Below are 14,580 nucleotides of genomic sequence, written 5' to 3'. Positions count from 1 at the left end.
TAGTAATACTCTTATCAACTGAAATATATTTTCAATTACATCAATTACATCAAATAAATTGACAATGAAACTGTAAATGCTAATTTTTTTATATGTTTTTAGATAGTAAACAAATGCTGATACCTAACCTCTCAATCAGCTCACTTTTTTTTCCTTTTGCGAACACCCATGATATTTTAACAACGTTTTTAATTGTTTACAATTATGAGCCTCAACTGAATTATAAATGAGTGAAACACCATCAATGGTTTTCTCAAATTATTTATCTGTTTGTAGAGATAATATTCCTTGCCCAGCCATTGTTGATTAAAACAGTACGAATGTTTTGAATTACCGCCATTTCAATATGGCGGCTACGCTTGCGCTCGTTTTACAATGAAAAGGTCTATAGGATAAGATGCGAATTCAAAATGGCCGTAGCTACAAAATGGCAAATAACATTTTTTCACAACTACCTCAATATGGGTATCAAATAACAGGGCTCAACAAGTAGAATAGTAGTACACTTTGAAATAGAAGCAAATTCAAGATGACCAAACTATAAAATGGCGAATCACATATAACCTTGTGATACTGAGGCACATGAACTTAACAGAGTGAGAAACTAAATTAGAAACTAAAAACTTGAAAATAAAATAAGTAAAGAAGTTTTATGTTGAACGTTTTTATTGAAAAAAGATAATAATAACGATGTGGATAATGTACTAACTGACAAATAATTTGGGATGACTTAGGTAGCAGTCATCACACCACTCTCCTCAGCAATCTACGGTATTGATCAGAAAAAAAATGAAATCGTTGGGTCTAGTAGTTACATGTTTACTCAAGTTAGGTTTCGCGCAAATAAATAAAGGTGGTAAAGTATAATTTTTTATTAAAACCTGTAATATCTATTGTTTCATACTGGGAATATAATGCATTTTTCCAAAAATATGCTTGAGCAGACGCTCGAAGTGCATGCATATGCAAGGCAAATGATGTAAACGGAATTTCAGGTGAAATTAATGTTAGTGCCGAAGGAACTTAATTATCAATAACATTGATCTCTTTCACTAGTTCGGACTTCCATTGTCTACTATATAAAATGATTTGAAATCTCTGAAACAAGTAAAAAAGAATAATTAAAAAAGAATAGTTGAAAATAACAATTATATTAAGCAACAATAAACCTGAAATGCAATGATAGTGAAATAACCTACAAGTAAAAATATAATAATTGAATAAATAAAAATTAAAGGAATGCAAAAAGAAAATAATAAAAAATAAAAAAGTGTAGAGATTCCAAGTCACGTTAGTTCACGACGTTTCGATTGTTGGTATCTACAATCGTCTTCGGGTGATGACTGGACTGATTCCACCGAGAGATGACTATTTTATAGGTCGTTGAAATACTTGCATTTACCAGATACCCTGTGAGTGCGGAAAATCTTATATTGGTGAAACTAAGAGGCCATTGAATGTTCGCATTGCCGAGCACAAGAAGCACACACAGCGAGGAGAAACCAGCAAATCAGGAATAGCAGACCATGTTTGGACCCATCAACACAACATCGAGTGGTCCCAAGCTGAGATCTTGCACAGAGAGGAACATTGGTTCAGGAGAAAATTTAAGGAAGCCGCATACATGTTGTCCAACAACGTATTCAGCCAGGCCAGCGTAGATATACGAAACATATGGAAACCCATCATCAAACGGAAAATGACCAACTCCCGGCAAATCGGTCATCTCTCACGGAATCAGTGAAGCGGAAAATGGAAAGTAGAGAAAGTGAAAGTATTTCAACGACCTATGAAATAGTCATCTCTCGGAGGAATCAGGAACCAATCCGAAGACGATTGTAGATACCAACAATCGAAACGTCGTGAACTAACGTGACTTGGAATCTCTACACTTTTTTATTTTTTATTATTTTCTTTTTGCATTCCTTCAATTTTTATTTATTCAATTATTATATTTTTACTTGTAGGTTATTTCACTATCATTGCATTTCAGGTTAATTGTTGCTTAATATAATTGTTATTTTCAACTATTCGTTTTTAATTATTCTTTTTTACTTGTTTCAGGGATTTCAAATCATTTTATATAGTAGACAATGGAAGTCCGAACTTGTGAAATTCATCACGAAACATTGTCAATCACCTTCAAACCAACATTGATCTCTTTCAAAATTTTCATGGCGTACGTGTATCTGTAGAGTAAGGAGGGCGAATATAGACCCACAGCACTTAGGCCACATGTGATCCATCGTGCACCCTCCCGAGGAAATATTACTGGAGTTTTTTCCCAACAGCAAACCGTAATTTCAACACTTCGACACGTGTTTCGATCACCAAGTGATCATCTCCAAGAGGAAGATCAAACTAAACTGTTTAGTTGGTGATCGAAATACGTGTCGAGGTGTTCAAATAATGGTTTGATTTTGGAAAAAACTCCAGTAATATTAATTACTACACCAAAGGTTCCAAACAGTGTATCATAAATCCTCCCGAGAAGTTGTTCTCCTAGGTCATCGCCAATCCTGTCCTTTCCAGGAAGGCGGACAGGTTACTAGAAGACATCTCCTTTATATCGGCAGGTGTAGGCCAAGACTCGCCGAACACACACTCTCTTATTGACGATAACTCCGGATACTCGCATAGGACATGCCTGACAGTTTCATCTTCCTCTTTACATATCCTGCGTAGAGGTGTGTCCACTAGCCCCATATTATGAAGGTAATTCCTCAGTTGATAGCGGCCAGTCAGAAATCCTACAGTTAAGCGTAGATTTTTCCTGGTCATCGCCAGATATTTTTTCGGCGCCAGCTTCCCAGGGTCGCCCAGGGTCTCCTGGCAAGATTGCATCCTTTGATGATTCCATCCCAACTCTTTAGGGATTGAGCATGGGTGTGACCTTTGGCTACTTCCGGAATTGTCGAGTTCATCAGGCCGTAGGTGTCACTGGGTCCTAAAATTCTTAGTCCAGCCGCTTCCTTGGCTAAAGAATCGGCAATGCGATTACCTTTACTTCTGTCGTGTCCTTTAACTCACCTCAGGATAATGTTATTATCTACCGAGGCTTTGGCTAAATTTGATGATGTTTCTAGTTTTTAAAATGAATGATGAATAATGATTCAGGACACAGAGAGGCCGATGCAGCGTATAAGTCAGAGAGAGACGGCTATACTTGAAGATAAGGGATTGAGCATGGGTGTGACGTTTGGCTACTTCCGCAATTCTCGAATTCATCAGGCCGTAGGTGTCACTGAGTCCTAAAATTCTCAGTCCAACCGCTTTCTTGGCTAAAGAATCGGCAATGCGATTACCTTTACTCTTTTCGTGTCTTTTAACTCACTTCAGGATAATGTTTTCATCTACCGAGGCTTTGGCCAAATTAGATGATGTTTTTAGTTTAAAAAAAAATTATGAATAATGGTTCAGGACACAGAGAGGCCGATGCAGCTTATAAGCCAGAGAGAGACGGCTATACTTAAAAATAAGGGATGCGCGCAATAAACAAATAGGGTAACAACTATTAACAATGAAAATAATTCAAATCTCAATCAAGGTTATTATCAACTATTGTATAGGAATTAAGAAAATATACTTTTTTTTTTAATTTTTTCGTGGGTCAAAAATACCCAAATTTCAGATTTTTCGAACTTCTAATAATTCATATATCCAAAAATATCAACCTCATCATGAAAAGCCATATGATGTTTCTTATTTATACTTACAATACAATACAAAATTTTGAAAAAAATTGTCCGGTTGAAAAATAACAAATCCTTGCAATTGTTTGAACAATTTCGGTTTAAACAATATGGCACGGGGTTGTCCCATGGCAACATGCACCAATATCATCAGTAGGGCAATTTCAAGAGGATCGCATAAAAAAATTGAGGTGGAATAGTTTTCAGTACTCATGCGCAGATTCTTCCTGGACTATAGCTTGCTCGATTGATATTGCTCAAAAATAATAAAGTTTCACTTTCAAGAAATTAACATTCATCTAAAAACAGTTGTAGGTCGAGAGGTAGGAATTTGTAGATGTTATTTCCTGAAATAATCCTAGCTAATGCATAGATATAAAAACAAAATATCAATTGTCAAATTAAATCCATTTCATAAACTGAATAATGAGAAATTTCAACAAGAACTCTTGTTTGAAAGTTCAATTATTCAATTATCAATGTTCGAATGTACGAACAAGGTACGTTTATGACTATAAACTCGTATTTGTCAACAATACGATTCAATTGTTAAAATCTATGGGTGCCTTGACATGAGACCGCAGAGCCGACCTAATTGAAGCGTCTAGATGCATTAACTGTGTGTTGCGTATTCGTCTCGATTCAAAATAATGTTTCGATTCGAATTAAAAATGTCCTAAGTATAATACAAATGAGTTTCGATTAGGATATTGAAATTTCTTATTATTATATCTATTTAAATCGTTATTCGAAGTGAAGTTAAAATTGAAGGATTGTTGTCTTATTTTGTTGAGGTTATGTGATTCAGTGAAGTGTGGCAATTCGTTTTTCATTTCGGTAGGTATCTTCAACCTGTTCACTTGATTGGTGAGTTTTATTTGATTTACATATCCATCTGAATTACCTCAGTAGAGTGAATTTCTGTTAAAGTATTTAAGCAAAGTTTTAATATTTGGTCGAAATCCTTCTTACTTAAATATTGGATTCTATTGATTCAGTTTGATTAAGGCAGTGACAGTCATTAAAATTGTGAGAATTCACTCTTGATTCAAGAATAATGACACCTAGATGTTGATTTCATGGCTATCAGTATTGTCTCTGTCACTTTTATCGCTGTCAGTGTAATTGCTGGTGAGAAAAAGCGTTTTTTCGCTGTAAAACTTTACTTTGGTTGCCTTGCTTTGAATGTTTTTATTACTCCATCGGTTTGAAGGTGTGGAACTGTTTTGGTGGCCCAGCCTTCAAATTGCATATCATAATTATCGGTTTGAAGAAGATAAACTTTGTAAAAAATAACAAGTGGTGTCTATTAAATGTCATATTGCTGAATTTGATTTTTCATACGTAAACTCATGATGATAGTTCATCCTAACTCTCATATTAGATTTGCAATAGGATGAAGCTTTTCTTGGATTATCTCAAATATTTTTAAAACATTTTTGCATCTTTTATCTATGTGTTTGTTAACGACAGATACAGTTTCTCTGTCACTGAATACACCTATAAGTGAAGTGCTCCTGATAGCAAGTTTTTACTGAGGAAAAATAGCCAATCAATTTTGAATTTTATATCAGTAAATAGAGAAATGAAAACTCTCCAAAACTGATTAAGTAGTGACTGTTAAAGGGTTACCTGTGAAGAAAAAACCTAATAAAACTGCAACCAACAATTTATTGTTAATAAAAACATAGTGTCTGAAGCAAAGGTGTTCGCTGTAAAAAATATCCAGTGGTGTACCTTAAATAAATTTCATCCAAAATGGAAGCCAGATGTGACAAATGCAAAATTGAAATCTATGAAAAAGATACATTTGTGGTATGTGACTGCTGTTCACTTTATCATCATGAGAAGTGTGTTGAGCTGAGTTCCTCTGAAGTGAGAGTACTGGCATTAAAAAAACGCAACATGATTTATTTTTGTAACTCTTGCAGAATTGACTTTAAAAAGGTTCCCAAAGTCATTGCAAAACTGGATGAAGTACTGGAAATAAATAAAAAACTAATTGAAGAAAATAGGAAACTTCAGGAAATTATCAACAATAGCAATAATTTGGCTGAAACCAACTTAAACTCAGTCATCCAAGAAATTCATGAGAGACAGATCAGATCAGCAAATATAATTGTGACAAATATTCAAGAATCAGCTGAAAAAGATCATAGACGCAGGGCTGAAGATGATACAGATAATGTGAATAGAATATTAGGTATTCTATCAAGTGAAGTTAAAATTAAGAAAACATTTCGATTAGGTAAATTCTGTGGTACTAAAAATAGACCTTTGAAAGTTGTACTGAGTAGTACTGATGAAGCTCTATACATACTGAGAAATAAAAAATCGATTCAAATACCAAACATCAATATTTTTGGGGATCAAACCAAAATGCAAAGAGACTATTATTTATCAGTGAAGAAAAAACTAGCAGACATAATTAACCAAGGTGATAATGATAAAACTATCAAATACATCAATAACATTCCTACCATTGTCAATAAACAACCAAGTCAGCAGTCAAATGGAAAAAACTAGAAATTAAACATCCTACTATACCGTACAATACAGACATTATATACACCAATATTCAGAGTTTACCAGCGAATTATGACCAATTAGTTCACGATATAGTTCGTTGTCGTCCTTCAATTATATTGCTCAGTGAGGCTCGAACTACCGAAGATATTGAAGATTTTGAGATCAACATTGAAGATTATCAAATTGTGAGATGTGACTCTGCAAACCGCCACTCAGGGGGAGTGGTAATTTATGTGCGTAATGACATCAATTTCAAGTTAATCAAGAATATTATTATAGATGTTACTTACTGGTGTCTAGTTATAAAAGTTCAGATTCATAACGAGGTTGTATTAGTAGGCTGCTTATATCGCTCACCTAGTTCCACGTTTGATTCATTTTTTGATCATTTTGAGAGCTGGGCAGAAAATATCTTCAATGAAAAAGGTAAATGTGTATTAATAGGTGATTTCAATTTGAATCTTTTAAAACTTAATGACAGATCGGTGCAGAAATTCAGAAATTTTATTTCAAACTTAGGTGTTGAGCAATTAGTTAACGAACCAACACGAGTGACTAATACTAGTAGTACATTGATTGATTTCGTTTTGAGTTCTTCACCTGTTAACTTGTGTTTAGTACATGAAATTCCCAGAATCACTGATCATAACATTGTTACGGTCTCAATTAAATCCACTCAACCATCATACTGTCCAGTCACCAAATTCTATAGAAACTTCAGCCAAAAAAATCTTGAAATGCTTAATGAAAGATTGGTGAATTCTACCTGGAATATGAACTTGAGTGATATTGACGAAGTTTATTTTAATTTAATCAATAATATCAAAACACACGTCAATGTCATATCTCCCTTGAAATCTTTCAGCCCTCATAAAAACCAATTGCCCTGGTATGATGGCGAGGTTCATGATTTAACAAGAAAAAGGGATAGGGCATATAGAAATTTTAAAAATAGCTTAAACGTTTATGATAAAGAGTATAATTGGTTAGTATATAAAAGCTATAGAAATGAAGTAGTTAACTTATTGAAATTTAAAAAATCTGAATATTATAAACGAAATATTGATGAGTGTTCATCTGACTCTAAAAAAATGTGGCAAACTCTCAAATCCTTGATCAAACCCAACAATAGTCCCATTCCAGACGAAATAATATTTGATGCGCAAAAAGCAGTCACAAATCGAGATAAGGCCGAATTGTTCAATATTTTTTTCATTGGAAGTATACAAGACATCAGGTTAACTATTCCTAATTCCCAACCCTGGTCATGTATAGATCTCAAAGTAATCGAATGCAAACTATCTAAATTCAAAATGCTAACTATGAAAGAATTAAGAACAATCATATCTAGTTTAGATAACAAATGCAATGCTGATATTATCAACAATAAAGTTCTTAAGAGTAATTTTGAAGTTGTAGGTCATGTTATATTGAATTTTGTAAATACATCTTTGAAAAATGGTCAATTTCCTGAAAAGCTCAAATTAAGTACTATAGTTCCAGTACCTAAGGTTACAAATACTAATGAAGTCTGCAATTTCCGCCCAATAAACACTTTACCACCACTTGAAAAAGTATTAGAACTAGCTGTATATAACCAATTCAGTACATATATTGAAAATAACAATTTATTAATGGAATATCAATCAGGATTCAGATCAAAGCATTCATGTGAATCTGCCCTCCAACTTACTCTGTCCAAGTGGAAACTATTAATTGACGAAAATAAATTTATAGTGGCAGTATTTTTAGACTTCAAAAGAGCTTTTGAAACAATCGACATTTCAATCCTTCTCTCTAAATTAGAATACTATGGTATTTCTGGCAATGTATTACAATGGTTTAAAAGTTACTTAGTCAATAGATCCCAATGTACGAAAGTCAACAATGTATTTTCTAGTGAAAGAAATATTAATACTGGAGTACCGCAAGGTAGTGTATTAGGTCCCCTACTCTTCATACTATACCTAAATGATATTAACTATATTCCAGACTGTGAATTCATAAATTTGTTTGCAGACGATACACTACTCGCAGCAAGTGATGTTAATTTAGATAATGCTATTCGCAAACTAAATATGAGCTTACTTAATATTACAGTCTTTCTGAACAGAAATAAACTTAAATTAAATGTTAACAAAACGAAAGCCATGATATTAACAACTCCATTTAAATATAATTCAATTGATAAGAATACAATCAATATTAATATATATGGTGAATCTATTGATATTGTTGAAGAATATAAATATCTGGGTTTCATAGTTGATAACAATTTGAATCTGAAAAAACACTTTCAATACATCTACAACAAAATTTCTAAAAAAATGTTTTTCTTTACAAGGATAAGTCGTCAACTAACATTTCAATCCAACTTAACAGTTTACCGATCAATAATTCAACCGCATTTTGATTACTGTGCCAGTTTACTTTTTCTGCTTGACGGAAACTGCATATCAATGCTACAAAAACTACAAAACAGAGGTATGCGAATACTGTTAAAGTGCAACAAATATACTCCTATTGCAACAATGATTGACGCGTTGAACTGGTTGACAATAAAAGACAGATTATACTGTTTTCCAATGATTTTCATCTTTAAAATACTTACTGGTCAAATAGCACCTTACTTCAATGAATTTATCAGTTTCAACCATCAAATTCATAACTATCCTACAAGAGGTAGCAGTGACCTGTGGGTTTCAAGAACTAGTCTCTCAAGAACAATGAACTCGTTATTTCATAAGGGATTATTGAATTATAATAAACTTCCTATCAACATTAAAAAAAGCAATTCACAATGGAATATATACGATCACAGAATTATTAGATTATTATATTATATTATATATTATATATATATTATAATATATTATTATATATTTCTATACTATTCTTTTAATGTGAATAATATTTCTTTACATGTAAATTGAAAGGGTTATATTTTCAGGAGTGATTTTTGTGAAAAAAAGTTTTGGCTTTCTACTTCTTCATCTTGGTATATAAAAAAAGTGATAATCTTGTGTGTTTTTCTTATGATGTTATCGAGATTGGTAGGTACTGAAGAACCCTTAGGCAAGTATCTTACGGCGAAACATCGATGTTTACCAGTGAGGATGACAATGTTCCATGTCAGTGAAATTTTTACCTTTCATTTAGTATATTGTCTAGGAATCCTGTGAATGATATCTGATATAATTCCATAACGAATGTTAGGAATACAATCTATTTCGAAAGAATTTTTCTTTCGTGTAATTCAATGTTTACATGAAAGAAGCTGTTCCAGTAGGGCTTTCTTTTTTGGAAGATTCCCACATTTTCATTTGTATCGTGACGGAGTAGCAGAAAGCCAAAAACTTATTTTTCCATTTCTTTACATCTTCATGCAGAATTTTGAAGTACAGTTTGTCGACAATTCAAAACATTTAGTGCGTTGATGATATAAAATATACCCAAGAAACATTAAGAAAATTTGAGTCCTCCATTGCAAATATGTCTTTCAAAAAATGTAAGTGAAAATGGAGTTTTTAGAGCTTTCACTTGATGGAAATTAATGACACTATCCATAATAATAATTATACAATTTTTGCAGTAGATTTTTTTTCAGTTACGAGTAAAGAGAAATGAACAGACTATATGAACAGATTACTGGATTTCACCTAGTAATTTGTTACCATATCCATATACATGGTGTAACTAAATAAGTGTAAAACATTTAAGGAGGTGATTCCTCTTCGAAAAAAGGATAGGATCTTTCTCATGTCATGCTCCATTTCGTTGGAACATCCCTTGTTAAGATACAGCCCCTTGAAGGGGGTACATAAAATTTGTATAACAATTTTTTTCACAAGCACTAAAGAAGTTACAATATTGAAATTAACCTGACGTTTTGTACTACCAAAAAGACACTCAGCCGAAATTTATTTGGTTTACCACATGATTGTGAGGACTGGAAAACGCAACCCCTAAAATTTATTTCCAATTAACTTTTTGTCTTATTATTTGTTTACCATTTAAAAATTTATTTCCGATAGCCTGTTTCATTCTAAACAAAAAATGTGTCTTGGGTTTTTTTCCCAAAATAAACCAGTTCGCAGCAAAAAATTATTTTACGAACAATTACAGAGATACATCGTCATAAATGCGAAAATACGAAACTAATCTATCTAGTAGGTCGCTATTAGCGATAGTGACAATTAAATTGGTATGACGCTGACAGTTTGTTAATTTTCGGAATTGAATTAATACTAATTGTGCGTTGTTGTTCTGTTATTAATTTGTTACTTGTGATATACTGTTTGGAACCTTTGGTGTAGTAATGAATATTACCGGAGTTTTTTCCAAACACCAAATCGTTATTTTTACACCTCGACACGTGGTTCGATCACCAAGTGATCATCTTCAACTAATAACTACTCAAAACTAAAGCTACTTATACTAATCAGGTACATCATACAGGTAGGTAATCAGTAATACCACCCATACAAGTGTACCACCCTAAATTAATTTTACAATTGGCCTTTCTATTATTTACAATATGTCCTTATGTATGTTTAAATGTTACAGCTATATATAGAACAATTTTCAGCTATATAAAATTAGTTTCACAATATTGCCTATCTAAATATATTTACAATGTGTCTTTTTGTAGTAATCAGCAACCCAACCCAACAATATTATTTCAACAAGCTATATAGTATGCTATTTGGTATTGGTCCGTTATCGTTATTCATAATATTATTACGTTTACTTATTTCCACACTCTCATAGGCATCTAGTTACCTGTAGTTATTAACTTGTCTAACTAATCTTAAAGAACTGAAGTCTATGGAATGGTTTTGTTGCAAAATATGATGGGCGACTGCTGATTTTTCAGGTCTTCCATATTTTAAGTGTGCCATGTGTTCCTTATATCTCACTTCAATAGATTTTTTTGTCTGTCCATAATATTTTGCATCGCAGTCCTTACATTCAATTTCGTAAATTCCAGACTTTTCCGAATTCTCGACTTTGTCTTTTGGACTTCCCAAAAGGTTCTGCAGTGTATGACTTGTTTTAAAAACCACCTTCATACCTAGTTCCTTGAAAATGTTTCCAAAGTTCTTCGTATAATGGTGGTATACCATACGTGGCATACGTGTAAACTAACCATCAAGAACAGTTTTCTCTTATCGTGTGGCTCGGAGTTTTTGGGGATGATTTAATTGGGCCTCATTTTCTACCTCCTCGATTAAATGGTGAGGCATATGTTCAATTTTTGAGAGGAGTGCATCCAGTACATCTGGAGGAAGTTCCTTTGGGCGTCAGAAGGGATATGTTTTTTATGCATGCCCATTTTAGTCAAGTAGCACGTCAGCATTTAACTGAAACATATGCAAATCAGTGGATAGGTCGAGGAGGACCATAGGAGACCCGCTCGATCCCAGGATCTCAATCCTCTCGATTTCTCTATTTGAGGCCATTTACAGCATTTGCTTTATCTTACTCCTGTTCGCGATGTAGAGGACTTAAGAAACCGCATTATCGATGCGTGCAGGGTAATCAGAGAGACTCCAGAAATATTTGAGCGAATACGTGGCTCAATGCGCCGACGTCTAGACGCATGCGTAATGTCTGAAGGTAGACATATTGAACATTTACTATGATTTCTACATGTTGTGTGTTTTGTTATTAATAAATTAGTTTTTTCTACACCCGTACTCTAACAATACATTATGATACAGATTTTTCATAACGATACAGATTATCAACCAATAGAAACCCATAATTTTTCAATCAAGAATCCTGTTCCTTTGTTTGTCCTAGATTCTAACCTAAGTAACTAATTGCTTTATTTGTCAAAATCAGTTTTCATATTACCTACCTATATTATCAAAATGTCTGAAAACAGCGATATAGAAGAAATACCATCGACTCCAATATTTTTAAAAGATCAGATTAATTACAGTTGTTATATTCAATATAAATATAATTAGAATCTTCATAGTTCTCATATATCCATGATAATACCATTAAGTTTGTGTTTTTTAAAAAAATGAGTTAATTACTGTGAATGTGTTCAATACAAATATAATATTTATAGTTTTTCATTATTTATCGGGTTTAGAAAAAATAGCGTATGCAACTCTCATGTAATGGTTATTAATACACTCGCATATTCCATACAAAACTCGCCTTCGGCTCGTTTCGTATCCCGGTTAATGCTCGTGTCTTAATAATCATCATTACATGATCGTTGCATAATATACTATTATTACCCTTTAATCGTTTAATGCAGGTACTATCTACAAAATAACAATGAAACCAGTTCGCATTTATGACAATGTATCTTTGTAGTTGTTCGTAAAATAATGTTTTGCTGCGAACTGGTTTATTTTGGGCAAAGAACCCAAGACACATTTTTTGTTTAGAATGAAACAGGCTATCGGAAATAAATTTTTAAATGGTAAACAAATAATAAGACAAAAAGTTACACTGGAAATACATTTTAGGGGTTGCGTTTTCCACCCCTCACAATCATGGAGTAAACCAAATAAATTACTGGCTAAGCGTCTTTTTGGTAGTACAAAACGTCAGGTTAATTTCAATATTATAACTTCTTCATTGCTTGTGAAAAACATTTTTATACAAATTTTATGTACCCCCTTTAAGGGACTGTATCTTAACAAGGGATGCTCCAATGAAGTTCATTTATATGAAAGATCCTATCTTTTTTCGATAAGGAATCACCTCCTTGAATGTTTTACACTTATTCAGTTACACCCTGTATAATTCCGAATTGTGTTTCACAGAACATATGGTATTGGAAAAGTATTTCTATCATATTAGAACCATATCCCAACGTTTCTGTTTATCGCGACGAAACTCTTGTTAGTTGCTTAGAAACAAATGTTCAGAATCGAAAAATAAAAATTCTCCCTATATATTGCCCTCTGTTTATCCATTGATCTATCTGCCCTTCACGTAGTAATATTCTGAATAATCTATTATTTGCATAAAATGAGATATCAATACCAAATTTGACAGGCACATGAATTTATCGTTAGAGAAATATACAAAATCGTAAATAAACGCCTTTTAAGATGAAACACAATGAAAACTACAATGTTTATTATCCGAGACATAATAACCATTCGTATTTATATACAATTAATGTTACCTAATCAAACAATAAAACTAAGTTTATAACTGTATTGTCACGAATCACAAATGAATACTTCAAACGTAATTCCAGGCGCATTCACTAATTCACGCCCCATCGATGGATCATTATTCGTTAATGGACTGTTAATTGGAAACCTGCTTTTGCTTGGAATGAATTTTAATAATTTTATATTGGCGGGGATTACGTTTCAATTCACTGCAGGGGAAGGGAAATGGGTTTTATTCTATTAGCTCGTTAAGGTCTGACGAGGGATGATGATTTGATTTGATACCGATTATGGTTCACATAGTTAACTGATAGCATTACTCATTTATGCAATGAAGATCGGTTTCAACTTGTGAAGTTCTATTTCGACAACGAAAAAGTACTCTTCTAAATCTGAATTCTGAAGCTGACGTCTCAGGTTTATTGGAATTCAAATGTTCAAATTATTGCCTGCATTAGGTTGAGTTCAAAGTGAGTCTATGCGACCCTCCACTGCAACTTGCCAGGTTTTATTATCTCACACTATTCACTATTCCAAACATCACCAAATTGAGCCACACCTTCACGAAACCGATCGGTTTGTTTAATGAATGTTATAACTGATGACAAGAGTTAACTCTGCCAAACCGTAAGAGTAGAAGGGATGACTTTTCCCCTCACAAAGACGGCATTCTACGGGATCGACAGTAGAATGTTGAAGATAAACAAGGCTCCAAAGTTGGTTAGTTGCAAAGCTAAGATTCGACACCGATCGAGATTCATCCTCTGTATTTTACTGCAGCTTAAACTGCATTCGCCATAGGTCTGATATGTGGTGCTAGGCTAACCTTTGAATGCATGCTTTTGGTCTCTAGTGTTATGCTATTTCATCGTGTTATAAACGCTGAATCTTCCAACAGTCACTGTCTCTTCATCAGGTGATTGTTGACAATGTTAGGCATGCTAGAGAACTAAGGTTATCCGATTTTTTGTCCGTGACATTTTTCTAAGGATTTGTGAGGAATTCAGGTATCAGGTATGCAGTTCAGGTATCCAGTATTGATTTGGCAAAACCTGAAGTGATGCTAAAAACAGGTTCTGATCTAATGAAACCGCTTGTAGTGTCCTCCCTTGCAAGTAAGTCGGCAGCTCCATCACCGCTCAGGCCAGAGTTGCTAAAAATTCATTCCAGAAAAATTTTGCAGAGATTTTCCACAGAAGAGAGTTATA

General features: G+C 33.4%; 1 long non-coding RNA gene across 2 annotated transcripts in view; it reads left to right on the top strand.

Moving 5' to 3' along the window:
- Positions 1–4,278: 4,278 nt before the first annotated feature.
- The window catches only part of LOC111512405 (uncharacterized), a 165,921-nt gene continuing 155,619 nt past the window's right edge, over positions 4,279–14,580 (top strand). For both annotated transcript variants that reach the window (XR_012467820.1, XR_012467819.1), the window contains exon 1: positions 4,279–4,559. This is a non-coding gene — a long non-coding RNA (uncharacterized lncRNA). The remainder of the gene's footprint in view (positions 4,560–14,580) is intronic.

This window comes from Leptinotarsa decemlineata, unplaced genomic scaffold (genome assembly GCF_025532065.1).
Source record: "Leptinotarsa decemlineata unplaced genomic scaffold, Ldec_3_MD MMD2_tig00026354_RagTag_RagTag, whole genome shotgun sequence".
NCBI classification, from domain to species: Eukaryota; Metazoa; Arthropoda; class Insecta; order Coleoptera; family Chrysomelidae; genus Leptinotarsa; species Leptinotarsa decemlineata.
Note: the sequence above shows the minus strand (reverse complement) of the source record. Positions and strands in the feature narration are given on the sequence as shown.